This window comes from Jaculus jaculus, chromosome 5 (genome assembly GCF_020740685.1).
Source record: "Jaculus jaculus isolate mJacJac1 chromosome 5, mJacJac1.mat.Y.cur, whole genome shotgun sequence".
Lineage (NCBI taxonomy): Eukaryota > Metazoa > Chordata > Mammalia > Rodentia > Dipodidae > Jaculus > Jaculus jaculus.
Genome location: NC_059106.1, coordinates 16,487,189 through 16,509,259, shown reverse-complemented (window position 1 = coordinate 16,509,259; position 22,071 = coordinate 16,487,189). Strand labels below are relative to the sequence as shown.

Genomic DNA, 22,071 nt, shown 5'->3' with positions numbered 1-22,071 from the left:
ATTTGCTAAAGCCACCTGTATCCCGCTCTCCTTGTTTGCTCCTGGGGCCTGTGGCTGGATGCTGCTGGGAGCCATGAGGCCTGATGCACAGGGAGGTTCTGGTGTGCTCCTTCCTCATGGCGACCTTTGTCCCTTGCAGTGCTTGCAGCTCTGCATCATGTTTGCACCTCAGACTGGGTGCAGATATGTCTTCAATTTCAGGTCCAAGAATAGAGGCAGATGACTGAAGTGCAACTGGAAACCCACATGTGATGGGGATATTTGGACTGGAATGTGGGGTCTGGAATCACTACCCCAGTCCCTGTGATCACTTGGAAAAATTACACTGTCCTACCTCAGTCTCATCTAAAAATCAGTGAGGAAACTTTCTTGTGTTTTTGTTTTTGGGATGTAAAGCTTTCAACCTACAAACATGGATGCTTTCTTTGATAATTTTGCTTGTCAAAACCTGAGTGGATGGGATGGAAATGAAATTCTAATTCAAAATTTTAACTACAAGGGTCTGGGAAGATGGCTCAGCAATTAAAAATGTTTGCTTGCAGGCTTTAGAGATGGTTTAGTGGTTAAGTGCTTGCCTGTGAAGCCCAAGTATTCCGGTTTGAGGCTCAATTCCCCAGGACCCGCGTTAGCCAGATGTACAAGGGGGTGCATGCATCTGGACTTTGTTTGTAGTGGCTGGAGGCCCTGGCATGCCCATTCTCTCTCTCCCTCTTTCTTTCTCTCTCTCTCTATCTGTTGCTCTCAAATAAGTAAAAATAAACAAATTTTTTTTAAAAGATTAAAAAAATGCTTGCTTGCAAAGCCTGCTAGCCCATGTTCAGTTTCCCAGCCACCATCATAATGCCTGCTGCAAAAAAGTGGCTCAAATACCTGGAGCTCTGTTTGCAGTGGCAAATAAATTAAAAAAAAAAAAATCTTACTTTAACTCTTCTAACTTTAGTGAAAAATGTCACTGTTTACTGTGGAAGAATTATAGCCTGCAGCATTTTAAGCCAATTTTGATGGCGTTAGAGCCAAGTGTAATTTTGCATAGTTTTATTTATTTGTTAGTAATGTACCCACCCAAGTGGAAAGGTGGTCATCTGAAGTCTGCACTGCTCTTGAGGTTACGACAGGGACCCAGCTAAGGCCTGGGGTCGTAGCCACCTAGGGAAGAACAGACTTCTGCATCATGACCACTTCATACTTTCTTCTCTCTGGCTTTACATCTCCTTTCTGGTCGGTCAAAAGCTCTGTTAATCATTAACCAAATGTGGGTGTTTTGCACTACTCGTTGTTCATTGCAGTGAACACCAACTCTAGACTTGTGGGCTTGATATCTTATTTTTCCCAGGCCTCCCGGGATCTCTTCTCTGTATTGTTCTAGAAGCTCAGGCAGCGTGCTGGTCTGCTTTTACTGGCTCTTCCCTGGATACATTACTTTCTGTGTTCTGTCCATGAGCTTTTCTTCTCAGTGGAACAGGTGTGGTCATTTCTGTGGGCCAGGCATTGTTCTCATTGATCAAGTTCTAGGGAGGGAATTGAGGGCTTCCTGTGTGCTAAGCAAATGTTCTTCTGAGCTCCACCCACCCTCATCCCGGTGTTGGGTTAATTCTGACATGCTCCACATAGCACTGTCATGAGATGGATACTTGTGCTGCCCTGACTTTGCACAGGAGGAGCAAAGTAGAGTGAGACCAACTGCCTCAGGTCATCAGATTGCAGAGTGGAGTGGTCAGAAATGAGAGTCTGAAAACCTGCTCCACAGCCTGTTCTCTTAAGTTTTCTATTTCTTGCTACCTTAGGATTCTCTTCTTCAGAATCTTTTCATGTAGCCCAGCCACTCCCAGGATGAGTTAACACATCCTATGATACACAGCCAGAGTTTTATGTAGGTGCTTGTGGACGTCTGGAAAGCCTTAGGTTTAGAGTCAGAGCACACTTGACTAATCCTGTGATCATGAATAAAATTTGTCACAACTGACCTCATCTCTTGTCTTGTGATACTTCATTCTTAGCATTTGACAGGATTAGTCTATGAGTTAAGTAGCAAGGTACTCAGCACTTAAAGGTAATTAGAAAACGGCAGCTATAATTTTAAAAGCTGAGAACTGTTATTAACTTTAAAAGTATACCAGTATATGTTGACATTCAGTCAGTTCTGGTTTATAAATGATAGGGCCAAGAAGAGAAGTTTCTCTTAATCATTCTTTGAAGGACAGTAAGGATTTTTATTTATTTATTTATTAGAGACAGAGGGAGGGAGAGAGGGAGGGAAGGAGAAAGAGAAGATGAGAATGGGTGTGCCATGGCCTCTAGCCACTGCAAATGAACTGCAGGCATATGTGCCACCATGTGCATCTGGCTTACATGGGACCAGGAAAATCAAACCTGGGTCCTTAGGCTTTGCAGGCTCAACCACTAAGCCACCTCTCCAACCCTTAGTTTTATTTTTTACTTTTTTACTTAAGAGCTAAGTGATAGGAGAAAACTTTGCCTCTCAAGAGAAAAGAATTTGTGGGGTGGAGGCTTAGTTCTGCACTAGTCAGGTGCTTAGCTTGCTTTAGGCTCTGGGTTTGATCTCAGCATACAAACAAAACAAAGCCACAAACCCTGGTGAAGTGTGAGCATAGCTCTCTTTTTTGCCCTTTTTCCTGCTTATTTTATCTCCAAAAATTAATGACATATTTATTATCTGACTAGAATAAGGGTCCTTCTAAGATTTTTCTCTAAAAGTACAGAAAATAGAGCTTATTTGCATTTAATTATAGTCCTAGAAGCTAACCTCAAAATTCATACTAAATCAACCAATAGCTGTCTTAATTAACAGGACCCATAGTCAGGTTATTTGTGTCTTCACCCACATCAGACTCCCTAACAAATGTGGTAACTGTTTCAGCTGTCTGTTGAGAATCATCTCTTCTCATTTTCATGATGCTTTTGTACTGAGAGAAGCTGTGTGTGTGTGCGTGCGCGCATGTGCATTGAGAGTGATGTTACAAGCAGCATGTTATTTTGATAGTACACTATAAATTAACACTTTATTAAGGAAACACACCAATACCACTACTGGTTGTTGAATGATAGCAAGAGTCGGTTTGGTTTTTGACTGTGCCCTTTTGGGTTATGTACAAGAAAACCTTTTGTCCAAGAACTTTGGTCTACCTTAATTCCTGGGTTACTGTCTATAATCAGGTCAGGTAAATGATTAAAAATAGCAGAGTTCTTCCATAGACACCGTCCTTTGAAAATTGTTCAATTTGCCTTTTGTGAACTCTTATAAAAACAAAACAAAACAGTGATCCAAAGTTCATGTCTTTTTCTCTTATAGAAATCACACAGTAGACACCAGGATAGAGAAGAGCCCATCAGATAGCATCTAGCTTGACCCTTCTGTTGGGAAAGAAGAAACTAGGCCTGGGGTTGGGTCAGATAATTCCTCTGCCAGTAACAAGGGAGGTCAGAGTCTGGCTAGGCCATCTGACTGCCTGTCAAGTCCAACTCCTCCAGGTTGCTCATTCAGAAGTGGCCCTGGGAGTAGCAGTGAGGGTGGGTGAACCTTTATTCGGGACTCTGCCCTCGTAGCCTGTGTGAGGTGTTCTTTTATACCAAGTCCTAACAAAAGTGGTCAGTGGCCAGGTTCAGTGTTAGGTAATGTGATCATGCCATGGTTATGTGGGAAGTTACATAACTTGTTGATTTCAAGCTCAATGGAAATACAGTTTCCGGAAGTCCGCTAATCAGTCAGCTGGCCAGCCCATTTGCACACTTTTGGGTCTTCTCAGGCCCCTCCTTATATTGCCGGAATCTCTTTCTTAACCTGCCAGAAAGAGTTGGTTGGTAGCCGAGCTATATCAGGGCAGGTCTGAGGACTGGCTGGGTTCATGGTGTTTCCTACTGATAAAAGAGGTAGTGACTTTGATTTGCACAATGCCTCGTGGAGTGTTTTCTCATTGCATTTGATGCTCATAGTCATCTCAGGCAAGCATGGCTGGATATTGCTGAGGCTTTCAGACGCCAGTTAGCTGAGAACCAGGTGTGTGACAAGAAACATGCTGGCAGGCCCAGAACCTGGACAGCACCTGTGTTGTTAGCCATTGCTGAAACTCTGCTTGCAGATGCAATTTGCTAGAATGCCTAGTCCACATCATTTTCTATCTGTACCAGCTAGGGGGAGTTTATATAAAAAATATGAATCACAGAGTAGGTGATAACAAAACAGAAACAGTTAAATGACCAGGACCTCATTTAGCCTCTTGGGTTTTCTTTTGCAAAGAACTGGACTTGCAGTCAGTCATTCTGATTCAGAGAGACTATGAAACCTCTTTGTACTTTTCACGTGGACCCATGATGCCTACTGGGTGGGTGTACAGGGTGACTTGGGCTGGTCCTCTACTCCAGACACTGCTGGGTTGGTATGGGGTCTCAGGGTCCACAGCACTTACTGGCATGAACTAAATATTGGTCCATTATCATCTCTTCTGACCCAGAGCCCTGGGTTGACCTTAGAGTATTGCACTGATACTGTATTAGTTTACAAAAATCAGGTCTCCAAAAAGAAAACTTAAGTTTCCTAAATTGATCTAATCTGATTGGAAAGTAGATAGTCAAATTCATGTTCTTTGATCCAGGACTTTCCACCCTGTTGCAGTTACCTTCTCATTGCTGGATGTAACACCAGAGCAAAAACAGCTGATGGAAAGAAAGTTTTTATTGTCTCTAGGTGAAATCCATGATGACGAGGAAAAGAAAGGCATGAGCAGCGGTTGGACATCACCTCTGCCACAGCAGGTGGGAAACAGCAGCAGGATTGAGCCATTGAGGGACCGGCCATAGCATCCCTAAGCCTGCTCCCAATAACACCTCTTCTGTCAAGGCTTCACCTCCCAAATTACTACCAGCTGGGGACAAAGAATACTTTGTTCTGAATACAGAACACATGAGTTTATGGGGACACCTAATTCAAACCACTACACACCCCAAATAATTAATTTCAGAAGCACATATCCATGTTGTTGAAGATGCAGGGATATCCTCATAGCATTGCTTATAGTAAGTCTTCAGTAGTTAAATTTTATCATTCTGCATCCATGGAAAGGGATATTATATATACCTTAAGGTGAATTGAGTGTTAGATGCAGAAGTGCCCAGGTTAAGAAGTGTACTGAAGCACACGGTGGGAGTGATCAGTGCTTGTGGGTAGCAGCTTGGAAGGCAGTGAAAGCAATACACCAGGGGAACAGTGAGTGACAAGAGGATGGACAATCTGCTGTCAGGTCAAAACTCTCCTTATTTCTGGGTAGGACGGTGTAGCATTCTTATGGGGAACTTGGTACTTCATAGCTTCTCTTTTGGCGAGTGGGCAGGTCTCGATGTGTAGTTCAGGCTAGCCCTAAACTTTTGGGGGGGGGCATGTGTGTATGGTGTTTGTACATGTGTGTGCAGATGTGTGTGCAGTCTCTGTGGAGGCCAGAGGAGAGCATTGAGTACTCTCCTCTATTGCTGTTGTGCGTTGTTTCCTTGGGATGGTGCCACCCATTGAACCTGGAACTGCACTGGCATTATAGGCATGTGTGGCCACGCTGCTTTTAATGTGGTTGCTGGGAATCAAACTCAGACCCTGGTGCTTGTGCTACAAATGCTGTTAGTCAGTGAGCCATCTACCCAGCTCCTGACCTTGAACTTTTGATCCCGCCTTAGCATCCTTGGTGCTGGCATTACAGGTGTGCACACCAATACCATTTTTTAAATAATTTTTACATCTCTGAATTGTGTATATATTTAAATAATTTAATGTATTGTTTTTTAAGTCAGAAAAACTACAATCTAAAAAATAACGATATTATACCTGTGATGATTCAGGCAGAGCTCTCAGGCTGTCCTCTGGGGACTCTCCATTTTTATGCTGTGGAGAGGCTGGAACTTCCAGCTAGCTTGGGAGACATTCTTAGCCCCAGCATCAGCTAATGCCGAAAAGCCCCTTGCTGTTGTTGTCCCCTGGTCCTTAGACAAAGCCCTGATTCCTCTTACCCATGCATGTACTTAACTCAGACACAACCATTCTCATACACCCAAATGTACTTGCACACCCGTAACCCCTTCTCTCCGCCACACAAGCATACACTCAAGCACACACACACATAGTCACACAGCCCCTTCGCTCTCTCTCCTCCTCTCTCCCTCTGCCTCTCTCTGCACACACAGACACACACACACACGCAGTGAAGCCTTTGCTCTGAGACCTTTCTGCAAAGTTCCTTTGTTGTCCCATTTTCCATCTGACAGGAGGCTCTTTGGTAGTTCCTGTACTTTGAGAAGGCATTGGGAACCAACCAAATACTGTTTCAAATACTCTGCCCAGGAATATTATAAAATATCACTACAATTTCTTGAGCAGTATGGTATATTATATTAAAGTGTGAGTTATTTAGAAATCTTTCGATGCCAAACCAGTGATTAAACTGACTTCAAGCTATCATCTGTATTTCTGAGAGCCTTTGTTTAAAAAAAAAATGCTAACTTGAAGCTAGGACTCTTCTGGAAACTCTCTCACTATGGCATAAAGTTCTGAGTTAGCTTCCCTGCACAGGCCAGAACTGACAGGAAACTTTTCTTCTCAGGCCCAGGGAGGGTCCAAGTTTTGCACTCCTTGTTTCTGTGCCACGCAGGCCTGTGGCCCATTCATTATTAGATTACTGTATAATGAGGAGAAACCCTGTGCCTTGGGCTTCCTCTTGTGGCCCATGCAGATGAAAACAGTCACAGAAATAATTTGAGACACACTGGTGTGCTCTTCAAAAATATATTTGTGTCTTAGTCAGAACAGAAATAAGATAATTTATTATTTGAAGACTTTAATTCAATGCACAGAACTATCAGGAGTTTGGCAAAGACCTCTGGAAAAGTTCTGCTTCAGCTCAGCACTTGCTGCCCCCAGTGCCGTTGTTGAGCACGTGCGGCCAGCACTGGTAGACTAAGCGGCACGATGTTGCGGGCCGAGTTGTGCATGTTAGAGGCCTTGCACCCGCCCGTGCCTCGCCTGGTTGCTCTGATCCTGGAGTGGCTTTACAGTCTGCTGTGTCTGAACCTCTTCTACTTTTGTGTGACTTAAGCTTTTGGGGTGGCCAGGTGGCAGTATATTTTCAAAACTCCTGAGTGACTATGATGCTTGTCCATTTAGAGTGCTGGCTCTGCTGCTTTCTAGCTTGTGATCTTGGCCAGCTTATATCTGCTCTCACCCTCTGCTTCCTCATTCAAAGATGCATGTGATAGGAGACCCTTCCTAAAACCCTGTGGCAAGAGTGAAACAAAATCATGCACCTGAGTCCTTTCATTATATACAGGCAGAGTACCCTGGACATGTTAATGACCTTGAGTGGACGTTGTAGACTGGCAGAGTAACACTCACTAAAATACATGTATACAGGGCTAGAGAGATGACTTTAGAGGTTAAGGCACTTGCCAGCTAAGCATGAGAACCCATGTTTGAATCTCCAGGTCCCATGTAAGCCATACACAGTGATGCAAGTGCATAAGGTCACACAGGTGCACAAGGGGACACACACATTTGGAACTTATTTGCAACAGCCAAAGGCCCAGGTGTGCCCATTATCTCTTTCTCCCTCTCTCTCAAAATAAATAAAAACAACTACATGTATACAAATACAGGTTCTTATGACATACAGAAAAAGGAAAATGAGTTGTGACCCCCAATTTTTTTTAAGTTAAAAAATTAGGGGCACCATGAGTAGGAGCCTGCCGGTTGCTTTGGTGAGATAAGGCTGTGTTCTCAGGGGGTCTCAGAGGGTGGCCTCCTAGCCAGCCTGAGATACTTGGATGACCCAGAAGTTAGACAAGTGGATAAATTGTATCTGCAAACCAGTTCCAAAGGCCTGCGAGCCATGTTGTCAGGCTTCTCCCAGCAGCAGCCCCATTCCTCAGGACCAGTATTAACTCCTCCACTCTGTCTTAAAGAGAAAGTACCATGCAATTCACTAAGTGTGAAACTTCAGCAGGATTTTAGCATCTTGTATTTTTTAAATACACAGACTAAGTGGAGAGAAGTAGGGGCTGAGCTAAGGTCAGAGAACTCACGTGTGGCAGAGTGAGGAACAGGACAGGGAACACGAGAAGTATTGTGACAGTTACATCTGTGAAGGGGACAGTAGTGTCTGTCCATAGGTTTGTTGGAATGCAAGGTATTTTTGCATAGTGTTTGGGAACAGTTACCATACTGTGCATTCTCTTCTATAGAGAAGGTACCAGTGTGAAGTGGCAGGTCATACTGTGTTGAGAGAGTCAGCGTAAGAACCTTTTTGGTATGCCACGGATTTAATATCTGAGCCATGGAATAGTTTTGAGTATAAGCTAATGCTGAGCTTATGAGAATGGAGGAAGAGAGTTGCACAGAAGTCAGAAGAGCTGTGTTGTTTACTTTGGGAAAATTATCTCATTTTTTGTCAGCTCCAGTGTCCTTATTCATAAAATAAGAAGAATAGTTTCCTTGGAAGACTATTGGAATGACGGGCTAAGATTATGTGAACCACCTAAGAATGCCTGGTGCACAGTAACCTTAATGCATAGCAATTTGCTGAAGCTGGTAAGTGAAGGGCCAGTATTTCTACCGACCTGTTTATGTTGAACTTCAGACATTAGTTTGACCTTCTTGTAAATTTCTTATCACTCAGTTAAGGACAGATACATTGTACTAAGACATCTTGTAGAGCACATACATTGAACAGTCATCTCCCTGAGAGAAACAGTCTGTTCTTGTCAACTGCTTTTTAACAGGAGAGACAGTCCAGAACTGTCACCTGCAGCCGCCTGAGAAGGTATCTTCAGAGACCTTTCCAAAACATATCCTTAGCACTACTGAGGAAAAGGATTTCGGGGTGAGCCATTAGCAAGCAGAATTAGAGCTTATTAAAATAGATAGCGATCACTTAGGGAAACAAAGGCACACCCAGTGGTAACTGTATACAAGATTTTGAAAGTCTTTGGGAATTTCATTGTTTAGTGGGTCTCTAAAGGGATACGGCGCTCCTACTTTTCTTCCCTTCTTGGTGGTTGATGTCATAGGGTGTTTCCAGAGGTGCATTGGATGGGGCCTGACAAGGTAAAACCAGGACCAGTGAGGCTGCACAAGGTGCTTAGCCCATGTCCTCTTAGTCCAGAGGAGGCTCTGATGAGCGTCCTAGAACATGGCAGGTTTATAGCTGGGAAGGGTGAAAGCTTTAAGCAAATTCTGAAAACAGTGTTCGAATGAATGATTCTCAGCTGTCCAAAGGCTTCAGTCAGGTTGTAGGTGAGGGTTTCTTTCCCTTTTTAGGTCCCAGCATTTTCCCTCTTTCTCTCTTGCCTCATTTCTAGTGAAATCATAGGATCACAAGATGACATTCTTTTTATTGTGAAAACCAAAATAATTTCATATTTTGGGTTTTATAAATTGATGCAGAAATTTAAAAATTTGTGTTCTCTGTTAAGTAAGTTCCCAGGAAAAACCCAGTATCAAAGTGTAAAAGATAATGTAGACTTATTAACTATACTGTGTAGAAAAGGGCAAGAACCCCAGTAAATTTCTTTTGTCTCAGTGTCTTCTTTAGCAACCTCTTTACCAGGTGTTGTTTTAAGATAGGAACACACATAACCCTAAGAGAACCTCCAGTTGAATCATAAATTTCACAGTTGAGAGAAACTGTGCTCAGAGGAAGCCACAGTGGAAATGAGATCTTAGTATCTGGGGCCTCCTGGTAGGTGGTAGTACTCCATGTTGTCTAGGCTGGCCTTGAATTGGGTTCAAAGCAATCCTGTCTCAGCATCTAGGTAGTGAGCATTATAAGTATCAGTATACCATTCCTGTTGGTTTTTATAGTGTGTTTTTTTTTTTTTATCTTTCATTCATCTGAAACTTGGCAAAGCAATATTAGCAACATAGCTTCAGATGGACAGCCATGCAGTTCTCATTAATGCATCACCCACTTGTATCTGCCAGCTGTGTGGGGATTCCCCGTGGTGTCCTGAAGAGAATGTGTTAACTCAGGATTGCCCCCTACCCCTTCACCTCCCATGGTTAAACATTTTTGAGTTAAATATTTTCTATTGAAACTCTAAGGTTTAAAAAAAGAAGAATTATTTATTTGAGGGAGAGAGAGAAAGAGGCAGAGAGAGAGAGTGTGTGTGAGAAAGAATGGGCACACCAGGGCCTTTAACCACTGCAAACAAATTCCAGACACATGTTCTACCTTGTGCATCTGGCTTATGTGGGTACCAGGGAGTCCAAATTGGGTACTTTGACTTTGTAGGCAAGCTCCTTAACCTCTAAGCCATCTCTCCAGCCTGAAACTCTTAGGTTTTAAATGTACTTTTTCAACTTCTTGAACTTTATTTTTCACTTTCATTTAATAAACTGCTTGCTACCATGTCTCTTTTGGCCTCAGTTCTATAAGAAGATTTTGCATAAGCACAGTTGTTTGGCAATTTGCCCAGATGGAGCAGAGTGTCTGTCATGAAGGCAGCGAAGGAAGGTGATGCCCATTGTGCCATTAGATCATTGAGCTGTGTGTTCATGCTGTGGACAGAAAGGTAGAAACTTGGAGCTTTCTGTGCAGGATACACATGGAACTTTTGCTTCTACCATCTTAGGAAAATTTGAAATGGTACCTCTTCACAGGAGAGTGCTGAGGAGTGGCCATGTTTCCTTGAATGTGAACTAGGGCTGCAGGCGTGTTAATCCTGTTGTGCCCTGTGGTTGACAGGGAGGGCCAGAGCTGAGGCTGCCTAGGAGTGCTCCAGGCTGTTAATCCGTTCTCTTAGGGTATTTTAAACAGTGATATGGAGCTTGCAGGAGGAGCAACCCAAATTGTTAATTTGACTCTGACCTGGGCTCTGATTATGGTTTGGGTTTTTCCCCTACGAAGGTTTTAAGTCTAGAAGAGACTGGCCCAGTACTGTGAGTTATGTTGGCTCTCTCTGTCTGAAATAGGGACTTGGGGCTTAGCAGGCTCAGGGAAAAGTGATGGTTGGTTAACTCCTCTGTCCTCATGAATTAGGCATAATCCCTGCCCATTGGAAAGGGTTCTACCAGGAGACTGCCTGCCTCTTGACTGGCAGGCCTTTTGTCCTGTTCTGCTTTGGGGGAAAGAAATTCTTTGGCCCACATACTTTACATTTTTATGCATTAGTACTGTTTGACAAGCTTAAGGAAGTCCCCAGAGATGAAGGGAGTATTCACATCTTACTTATTTTTAGTACATCTTTGCATTACCTCTCGGTGGCTCATGAAGTGCTGCTGTCTGCCCCCACCTAGGAGGCTGTGTGGCGTGGGCAGGTGAGCCGGGTTCTCTGGGTTCTTTGCCTGCCTCCTTCACGCCATAGTCCTGAGAGGCTGGCGTGCTTTCTCCAAGTTTAGCAGACTTGCTGTTCTCGGCTGAGGCTGCTACTGGCTATAAACTGATTCCTGGCTCTGATTTTCTCCCTTTCCCACACTTTGTACCCATTTCTGCTCTAACTGGGGGGAAATGAGGTGACTTACGGGATGTTCCTTAAGTCTATGCAGTAGCTAGGCCAGTGTCTGCTGAGGCTGGTATCTTAACATCAGTTATCTTGCTGCTCGCATGTACTGTCTGTATTCTGTTCAGTTAGAAGGGTTCCATTTTCTGTACCATGTGCTCATGGGGGCAGAGGTTGGTTGAAACCTGGCCCCTCTTTTTTTTTTTTTTTTTTTTTTTTTTTTGGTTTTTTTTGAGGTAGGGTCTCACTCTGGCTCAGGCTGACCTGGAATTCACTATGTAGTCTCAGGGTGGCCTTGAACTCTCAGCGATCCTCCTACCTCTGCCTCCCGAGTGCTGGGATTAAAGGTGGCGCCACCACGCCCGGCTCCCCTCTTCTTTTTCGTTCTCTACCTCCATCATGGATCACATGCAACCACAAACAGGAAGAGTATATGTATGCACATGTGTGTTTGTATGCTCAGGTATGTACGTGTGTGTGCATCATGTATGTACCTGCATGCATGTGTGTAAGGGTATGGCAAATAGAATGGGAAACATGCCCACACTGTCTGTCTTAGTGTCACAGATCCAGTTTTGCATGATTATGTGTCTTCATTGGAGGGAAAGCAGTGGCGCTCTTACAAGCTTAAGCGCCAGTGCCAAAACCACCTGCATGTTCAGGGGTGGCAGAGGAGGGCTGCTGAAGCCTTGAAAGCAGGGAGGAGGGGGCCCCTCATCTTCATAACCTCTCCGAGACAGGAAAAACTGCCTCCTTCATTGGCCTACTTGGGAATGTGAATTGCTTGCCTGATGATTTCTACATGAAAATCATTCTGATATGTAGGTACAACAGCTAGTTGCTAAGTCCTGTAAGCTTTTAGGCCTAGTTTGTCCTACTGTAAAGGGGGTCTGTGACCTATCTAAAGGTCCATTTCAGTTTTTTTTTTTTTTCTTTATTATCTATCTTGCCTCCTCACCCCTCCTCATCTTCCTTGACTTGTAACCTCTTTTGGTCTTGACTTTGCAATCCACCTGCCTCAGCAGTTCAGCTGAGTGTTTTGAGAATACAGGTGTGTACTACAGTTGTCTGGTAAATGTCTTCTTGTTCTTTGGGGTAGAACCTTTTCTTAAAAAAAATCAATTTCTTGATGACCCATCCGTTACTTAACTGTGCTGAAATACAAAGCAATCTGTAGACTTAGTTGAAATGCATGAAACCATTTTCTCAAATTTGTATTTATCCTGAGAAGCTATATGTCTAAAAACATTGCTTTAAAAACATTTTGTTTGATTCTGTTTATTGGCAGTGATAAAAGTTCACCAAATGAATTTCAAAAGTGAAATGCAAACACAAAGAGGAACATAAGGAAGAGAAAAAGAAAGAAGGGACTGGGGACACATGGCTCAGGGGTAAAGAGCTTCCTATGCACATTGAGTAAGATGTGATTTAGTGAGAGCCCCTGTATCAAATAGTAAAGTGGAAAGCAATTGAGGAAGTCACCCAATCTCTGGCTTCCACATGCTTTTGGCATGTGGTTTATCCTTGCATACCATGTATACACAGACACTAAACAAAAATGAAAGAGAAAACAAGTATCCACTTTTAATCTTATCCTTGTAGCAAATAAAAATATAATGTATATGATGGTCCATTTCAAGACAAGACCTGAGGTAGACTTAGGCCTACACTTATAGATAAGCAGGAGGCTTGAGGTAGACTTATGTCTGTAGTTACGGATAACCAGGAGGTACTGGGCTTTGCCCTAATAGCTGGTGCCTGCTTAGTAGCATACTACCTTTCTGTCCATCCCCAACCAGGTTTAGAGTGAAAAATTATCAGCAGCCAAACTTTCCTAAGAGCTTTCAAATGTGACAAAGTTTATGCATATGGAACAAGCAAACAAGATATTGGGGGGTGTGGGAACTAGCAAGAAAGTCTGTTGAGAAATGTAGACCTAAGAGAGGAAGGGAGAAGAATACCCTACCAGGAAGTAATGAGACTTAGGCTCTTTCCTGGAAGATTGTACACCCTCTAGTACTCAGCCAGTGGGAAACAAGGGAGGGTCCTGTGTGTGAGGGAATAGAGCGTTAGCACTACCTCCTATCTGGGACATGGCTGCTCACCAGACACTTGATATTGGGAGACCACCATTGAAAAGTCTGGGTTCCACCATACTCTGTCTCTAAGTCCATTCTATTTATGGATATCTCCTTGTAAGCATCATGCAGTCAATTGTATTATAAGTTTTGTTTGTGTGTGTGTTTATTTTTACTTCACTAGACTCTAGTAGGCCATGAGTACATATCTAGTCTCATACCATTGTGGATAATAACCTTGCACATTTCTCCTGTAATCTTTTGTAAAATATATATAAAAATGCCTTGGTGGAATTTTTTTGCCCCATGACAATTTCACAGATCAACACATACTGTTTGTTAAACTGATGTGGTAAAAAAAGGTTAGAGGGTGGTAAGGACAGAAAAAATTCTAAAATGGAAAGTAGATGCTTGGATTATAAAATGTTTATTTTTACTTATGTGTTTGAATTTGAAATTGGAAGGAAATGTATTTAGTATTGTACAACCAGAGATTCTTGAGTATGTAACACATCCTTCTATTTCTTCCATACATGAATAAAAAGAATGGCATTCTAGCATATTTTTAAAGTATCTTCACTTATGTGGAAAATGAAAAGAGAATGAATGAATGTGAATGTGTATGGGCATCCAGAGCCTCTTGTCACTGAAAACAAACTCCAGATGCATGCATCACTTTCTGCATCAGGTTTGACATGGTACTGGGGAATAGAACCTGGGTCAGCAGGCTTTGCGGGCAAGCTCCTTTAACCATTGAGCCATCTCCCCAGTCCTCTGTTGTATTTTTAAAACTAATGATTTTTAAAAGCATACTTCAATTATTTTGTATTTCTCATGGTATTTCTTAACAGTCAGCGGAGAGCATCTTAGGACGGTTGGGGCCGTTGTGAAGACAGCCTGGTGTGGCCTTAAGATCTCTTTTCTTGCCCACTGCTTGAAAATTAATTTACCATGGGCCTTCTGCTTTTCTGAGGTAAAGAGGTCTGCAATCCACATAACCAGGGAGTTCTCAAGCATGCTTGTCATGTCTTGACTGTGCCCTCTGCTCCAGACCTGAGGTCAGCAGACTTCCTGGTAAGGCCCACCTGGCCTGTTTACAGCTGCTTGGCTCTGCCATTGTGGTTAGAAGCAATCATGGACGAGAGGGACAGGGAGGGACTGCCTGGGCCGCAGAGGGAGTAGAGGTCTGGATTGCCTTCCTGCCTCAGGCCTTTTTTCTCAGGCTTCTACTGTCATTCTTTCCTCCGCAGCCTCAGAGCAGCTCAACTCAACCACTGCAGCTTAAACGTTATGTTCCGGGCCCTTCTGAGCATAAAAGTGTTGGAGCAGTTCAGGAGTGATGACTGGCAGTGGAAAAATGAGAATGGAAAATAGCTGTTAGGAAATAGGGGATGTCTCTGGGCAGCAGAAATGGCAGATCCTGGTGCATATTCCAGAGTAGCATGGCACCTATGGAAGTCACTCCATTCCAAAGCTGGTATGTTTCACATCCCTTTGTGAATAACACCTGTCAGTTTTGCCACAAGAGACTCTTATCTTACAAATGAAGTAGGCTGAAATACATCTAGATTTCATGTGGCATAACTGTTTCAGAGCTCTTTTTTTTCCCACACAGCCTTTTGTCTTATCAATACTTGAATCTGTTAAAGATGGGCACTCTTATTCCTGTTACATTGCAAGAAGCTTGATGCTTTGAGATTTTGTGTGATTTTTCTTCAGCAGAGGGACTTCAGATTTGGACATCATTCTGTATGTTAGTAGCCCTTCTCTGCTAAATCAGGCTCCTTTAAGGAACTAGAATGAGGCCTGGTGTGCTTCCAGGGAGTTCTGACAGGTGCCTTGGCCTCTTGCTTTGAATACAGCCTTGTTTTGCCCTGTTGTAGAATCGGGCCATTGTAAGCCAAGAACAAGTTGGCTTTTAGAAACTGTTGTGCACCACGCAGAAGCAGCCTTCTTTGAAAATCCTTTCACTTGGGAAGGAGCAATGACAAGACAAACAAGAGCTTTCCCACATGGTGGGTGTTTGCTGCCTCCGAGGGTGGCACAGAGTCTTCTCCTCTGAGCCTGGCTGCACTGGCTTTGTCTTGTTTTCTTATTCTCTGTGTACTTTGAGTTGACTGACTGCATTGGGCTTTCAGTGGAAAAGGTCACAGGTTATTAGCACAAGCAAGGTACAAGTTAGTCCTGCTGTATCAATCACACTGCTCACCTCTTCTGTCTAAAATAAAATGTGGGCTGGAGAGATGGCTTAGCGGTTAAGCGTTTGCCTGTGAAGCCTAAGGACCCTGGTTCGAGGCTTGATTATCCAGGTCCCACGTTAGCCAGATGCACAAGGGGTGCATACATCTGGATTTCGTTAGCCAGATGCACAAGGGGTGCATACATCTGGATTTCGTTTGCAGTGGCTGGAGGCCCTGGCATGCCCATTCTCTCTCTCTCTCTCTCTCTCTCTCTCTCTCTCTCTCTCTCTATCTGACTCTCTCTCTATCACTCTCAAATAAATCAATAAAAAATGAACAAAAAAATTTAAAATAAAACGTGCTCTTTGGGAAAACAAGCTTTAGCTTTGTAGTTTAAGATGGTTTCCAGTGTCTTACAATTGGAGTTTCCACTTACAGAGATAAATAAAAAAATGTTAAAGAAGTTCAGCTCACTGTTAAATTTTAATTAATAATTGATATGTCTGAGTAAAAAAATAATGCCAGTGTACTTGGTTATAAGTCAGGGATGAGATGTTCACGGCCTGAATGTTCAGAGGGCTCTGCCTCATTCTGGACATTTGTGGGGTAGTGCTTGTCCTGGACCTGTGCATGCCTCTAAGGCAGGCAGTGCCAAGCTTGGGTGCATAAGCTACATGCCAGCCAAAGCTGATGAAGTAAATGCTGAGAGACTTAAGAAAGTTGACATTGGCTTTTGAGTAAAAGTGGTAAATGGTAGTGATTAGACAGGAACTCAGTCAGGCCCACTGAGAAGACAGGGAAAAGCTTTCTACTCCCAGACTAGTGTGAAGTGTTTTTAAGGGGAAAATTAATTAGGACAGGACAAATGGTGCTGCTGGATAGCTGCTTTATGGATAAAGGTTTATTAGAACAGAGCCACACCTTCATATTTATGTGCCTGCTTTTTTTTGGGAGGGGGTCCTGTAACATAGAATTTAGTTGCAGTGAGAGTGTATGACCCCAAAATGGTGCCTGGCACTCCATGGAGAAAGGTTGCTGACCACCTAAGATGTTCATGAGTAGTATATCTGTTTGGGGCTGTATGGAAGATATGAATGTGGATATACTAGGAAATATACATAGCCTTTAATGTTAATCTTAGACCCTTGAAGCAAAAGCAATGTGGGTCATTAGAAGGCCGTTTCTTGAAAGTAGTTTGTTAGCCATCATACACGGTGATGCACGTCGGCATCATAACATCACTTCATCATGTGCAGAGTGGGATGGGAGGGAGTCTTACCAATCAAAAGGCGTATAGCAGTTACCTTCTTGTTGCTGGGTCAAAATACCTGACCAGAAGCAGCTTATGGAAGGAAAGAACTGATTGACAGTTTACGTTTTGATTGGAAGTTTCATCAATATGGGGAAAGCTTGGTAGGAGCACACAGCTAGGTGTCAAACCCTTCATCAGCATGGAAATGGCAAGAGTGAACTTACACCTCAAGGGCTACCTCGTTAGCACCTCCTCCTGCAAGGCTGCACTTCCCAGACTCTACTAGGTCCAGATTAAGTATGAGGCTTAATCACAAATGGATGATGCTATGGGGCATACTTTATATCAAATCGCTTCCATGAGGAAATGTTGAGAGTAGAGACATAAAAATTTTGTAAGTATACTTTGCTGGGAGTTAGGGAGGTCTACAAAAAGACTTAATAATTTAGCGGTTCTAAGACAAGTAGTTATTCTCCTGTTGGACAAAGACTTTCTTTTTAAACACAATTGGAGTTTATTAAGAAAGACCTTAAGATAGAATTAAGTATGGCTGTTGGGGGAGAGACTTAAGCAAAGTACAGCACTGCACACTCTGGGATAAATACAGGCTGGGAATCTTGGAGTGTTTGTCTTACTGGCAAATGTGAGAGGAGGGGAGAATTGTTCATGAGTTCAAGTGGGCAGTTCCAGAAAGGGTCAGAATTTTCCCAGATGGGTTTTAACTCCCACTTCAGGACAAGGCCTTGCTAGATAAGGTAGACTCATTCAAACTATAGGGGTATAACACACCATGGTATATTAGGTAGACATCATCAGGTTTGGAACACACAAGGTCTGAGTAATAACATTGGAAGAGCCAAGGAATAGTGCTGGCCTCTCTGCTGACTTCTTGGGGGAATTTGTGTCATTTCTCCCTGCAATTCACAGTTTTTAAAAATTGAAATTTGATTTGCATTTCAAAAAGAGAATCTTGACAAAATTGAGAGTGGATTTGGGACTGGAGGAAGATGCTGTGTAGAGTGCTAAGCCAGAAAGATAACTGAATAGTGAACTGCAGATGGGCAAGGACGTGTAGCAAGGAGGTGGAGGTGTCGGTGAGGTGAGGAATGTCTAGATGAGTCAAGTAGAAGTAGTGAGTTGTTTTGGACATGAGCGGGTGTCATCAGAGACAGTCTTATTAGCCTTTCGTATGGCAACAGAGGGACCAGTGGTCACACTGTGATCTCCTTCCTATTGCCTACCTTTGTCCTTGGTCAACACTGCTTGTCTTTGGGTCCCTAGCACTCCTCTCAAGGCAGCACCAGAAACTCGGGCACAGGATGAGGTGAGGGTCAGAGGCAAAGAGCTGTGAGAAGCCAGCGTGGAAACCACGTTCTGCCAGGAAACCTGGCTCCTGTAGAAAAGAGTGCTGGTGGATTTGGTTACCATGAGGTGCTGTAGGACTTGGGTGAGAGCAATTTCAGCTGAGAGGGCAGTGGAAGCCTCTTTGAGGCTATTTGGAGCAGGGTGTAGGAGGTGAGAGTGCGTTTCCTGAAGCCTGACCAGAGGTTCTCGGGTGGAAACTTCCACAGGGAGGAAAGGAATAGAGCACAGGTAGGAAGCAGTTCCCAGTTACACAGCTATTCTTTTGTGTGGCAGACTTGCTGCCGCATGTTCTTTCACCTGTCATTCAGAGAGAGCTTCAGACTTGGAGAAAAGCTAGAAGTAGCCTCAGCTACAGTCACCTGCTAGCAGCCGTCACTTTAGCCTTGTCAGTCTACTTGAACCCTTCATACAGCTTTTTTTTTTAAATTTTATTTATTTATTTATTTGAGAGCGACAGACACAGAGAGAAAGACAGATAGAGGGAGAGAGAGAGAATGGGCGCGCCAGGGCTTCCAGCCTCTGCAAACGAACTCCAGACGCGTGCGCCCCCTTGTGCATCTGGCTAACGTGGGACCTGGGGAACCGAGCCTTGAACCGGGGTCCTTAGGCTTCACAGGCAAGCGCTTAACCGCTAAGCCATCTCTCCAGCCCTCATACAGCTTTTTCTGAGCTTGTAAGAATAACTTGCAGACAGTAGATGTCTTTCCTTCTAAATGTTTAGTGTCTTGTGGGCTTTATTTAGCAGTTTTCACCTTCATAAATAAAGGTAATTGAGGAGTCCAATTAAAAATAAGCAGAACAGTGGTTTTGGAGATGGGTCAGTGGTTAAAGGCACTTGCTTACAAAACCTACTGGCCTGGTTTCAATTCCCCAGCCACCCATGAAAAGCAGAACAGGTAGGTGTCTGTTTGCAACAGCAAGAGACCCTGGTATGGGTACATGCAAATAAATAAAATAAATTTTAAAATAACCAGAACACATCCATCAACTAAGGGAAAAATTTATTCTTTGACTCTTGGAAGGGTTAAACAGAAAATTTGAAGCTCGGACATGACATTCAGCTTGGTTTTCTGGAGTTGGTCTCTGTTGACTGGTTGCCCACCAACAGAATGGTGGGAGGAAACGGTGGCTTGTGAGTTAGACACTTGACTTCTCCGCACAGTACTTTTTATCACTGGTAACAAGTGAGATTCAAAAGCCTTCTCTGCAGAAATGCTGACATGTTAAATAAATACCACTTCCATCCAGGGTTCTGGACTCACTGGAAATCAAGCAAGAGAGGCCCTTCCTGTACAGAGCCCACGTGGTCATAGGGAGCAAACACCCCAGTGAAGAGTCTCATTGTCAGTTCACTCCAAAAACAAAGCAGAAAAATAGGTGGAGATAAAGGAAGGGGCCAGATATGGTAGAAATTATGAACTTGACTGTCTTAGTTGGGATGTACATGCCATCCCTTACTAGCTATGTGCCCTTGGGGAAGCACTTGAACGTCTGCTTGGTCTCCTCATGGACAAAATGAAACTGTCTTCTATGTATGCATCTACCACATGGTTGTTTTTTTTTGTTTGTTTGTTTTTACAGTGCTAGGGGTCAAGCCCATGGCCTTGCATATACTAGGCAAACACTACCTCTGATAATAGATTATTAATTAGTTTATGTAAAGTTCTTAGAGTCATGCTTAGCTTGTTAGCACTGTGAGGCATTGTTATGATATTCCTTATATAACATGGTGTTGTCATTACACTCTGTGGTGTGCTGAAATTTGAGAAAAGACCAGAAAGGTGGGAGCAAAAGATCATGTACACAGCCCTGGTGTTGGGAGCAGGTGGCTAAGGGCGTCTGTGACAGGCAACATCAAAGAGGCCACAGGACACAATGTGCCCAGTCTGTGGCCTTGGTGGACTTAGACCAGAATGAGTGTGGTAATTTTCCATTTTTCCTCATAAGGGAACAACAGCATGAGGCATTTCTGATGCCAGAGACTGTTGAACCCACAAAGCCAACTCCTTTTCCAGGTGGTCAGTCACACGTGTGGCTCCTCTGGGGACCCGGTGCGGTTCAGCTCTGTGTGGCACTAGAGGTGGCTGATTTGAAAAATGAAATGTCACATTGTTGAGCAGGTACTGATTCACTTCTGAGCTTCTGAAGTCTTTGTAGGTCTTGGGCCAGTAAGAAGCGGGGACTGGCACTGGAGCAAGCATGGGGCTCTTGTCTTCCACCTGAACCAATGCAGCTCTGAGGAGGTAGCACCCCAGGGAAGGAGACCACCTGCCTATGCTCCTGAGAGCAGAGTGGTAGTGTCCTCTATGTTCTCTCTCTCATAATTTTACTTAAACTTTGTATCCTAAAAAAAGTATGAGGGCTGGAGAGATGGTTTAGCAGTTAAGCTAAAGGTTTGATTCCACAGGACCCATGTAAGCCAGATGCACAAGGGGGCACTTGTGTCTGGAGTTTTTCAGTGGCTGGAGGCCCTGATGCACCCATACTCATATTCTCATTTTCATTCCCCCCCTCCAATAAATGAATAAAATATTATAAAAAATTGAAAGACATGATTGTTACTTTTCTTAATTCTTCAATAGTTTGAATAATAACATGCTAGCATTCTGTTTTCTTCCTGTGCTGATTTTCTTTTTTTTTTAATTTTTGTTTACTTATTTGAGAGTGACAGAGAGAAAGAAGCAGAGAGAGAGAGAGAATGGAGCCGGGCATGGTGGCGCACGCCTTTAATCCCAGCACTTGGGAGGCAGAGGTAGGAGGATCACCATGAGTTCAAGGCTACCCTGAGACTACAGAGTTAATTCCAGGTCAGCCTGGACCAGAGTGAGACCCTACCTCAAAAAACCAAAAAGAAAAAGAGAGAGAGAGAGAGAATGGGCGCACCAGGGGCTCCAGCCACTGCAAATGAACTCCAGACGCGTGCGCCCCCTTGTGCATCTGGCTAACTTGGGTCCTGGGGAATCGAGCCTCAAACCGGGGTCCTTAGGCTTCACAGGCAAGCACTTAACCGCTAAGCCATCTCTCCAGCTCTGCTTTTCTTTTTGTTGCTCTGTGAATGAGTTTGTTCAGGAAGCATGGAGGAACAGGACACTGCGTGGTGAAGATGCAGCTTCCTGGCTATGAAGCCAGAGATGTCGCACCTGTGGGTGACAACCTGCTGCCTTTCTCCTCAGGCCTGAGTGATAAGTGTGTCTCTGCAATGAGTTTGCTCTGTGCCTGAGCCCGTAGGTCTGCAACTTAGACTTTTAGGTCATTAAATGCTGCAGAAACAAGAAATGGAGATTTTCCCCCTGCACTCACACATGAGGCCATCCTTTTTGTTCCTGTTGGATTAGTAACGGTAGTGGTTTGATGGTTATTGGCCAAGCATAATCCTGCTTATTTTAGAATGGAACAGCCTTCCTGTTCAGAGGTAAGTAAGTGTAACCTTTGCTGGTTTAATTTTTAATATTCCTTTTTCCATTTAGTGGCATTAAGTTTTTACCAGCCTCTTCCCATTTCCTTCAATTATGGCTGGAGTTTCTATAATTTGATACTAATTTTTTTGTCTTTGAAGGTTGGAAATTATTAAAACTGCTCTGTATAGGTAAACTTAAAGGCTGTCACACTATTTTCTCCATTCTGAATGTGAAAACAGTTTTCGCCATGTTGTAGACAGCTTCATGTTGCTGGAATGAACATCCAAACCAGACACAATTTGTGGGAGGAA

At 43.5% G+C, this 22,071-nt stretch overlaps 1 protein-coding gene across 2 annotated transcripts in view; it reads left to right on the top strand.

Annotated features, from left to right (window-relative positions):
• The window catches only part of Ccny (cyclin Y), a 117,495-nt gene that overhangs the window by 40,906 nt on the left and 54,518 nt on the right, over positions 1-22,071 (top strand). The window contains exon 1 of one of the 2 annotated variants that reach the window (XM_045149812.1): positions 4,722-4,770. The exons of the other annotated variant lie outside the window; for it this stretch is intronic. The gene's annotated coding sequence lies outside the window, so the exon portion shown is untranslated. Of the gene's footprint in view, positions 1-4,721; positions 4,771-22,071 lie in introns of those variants that run through there. 2 annotated transcript variants of the gene reach the window in all.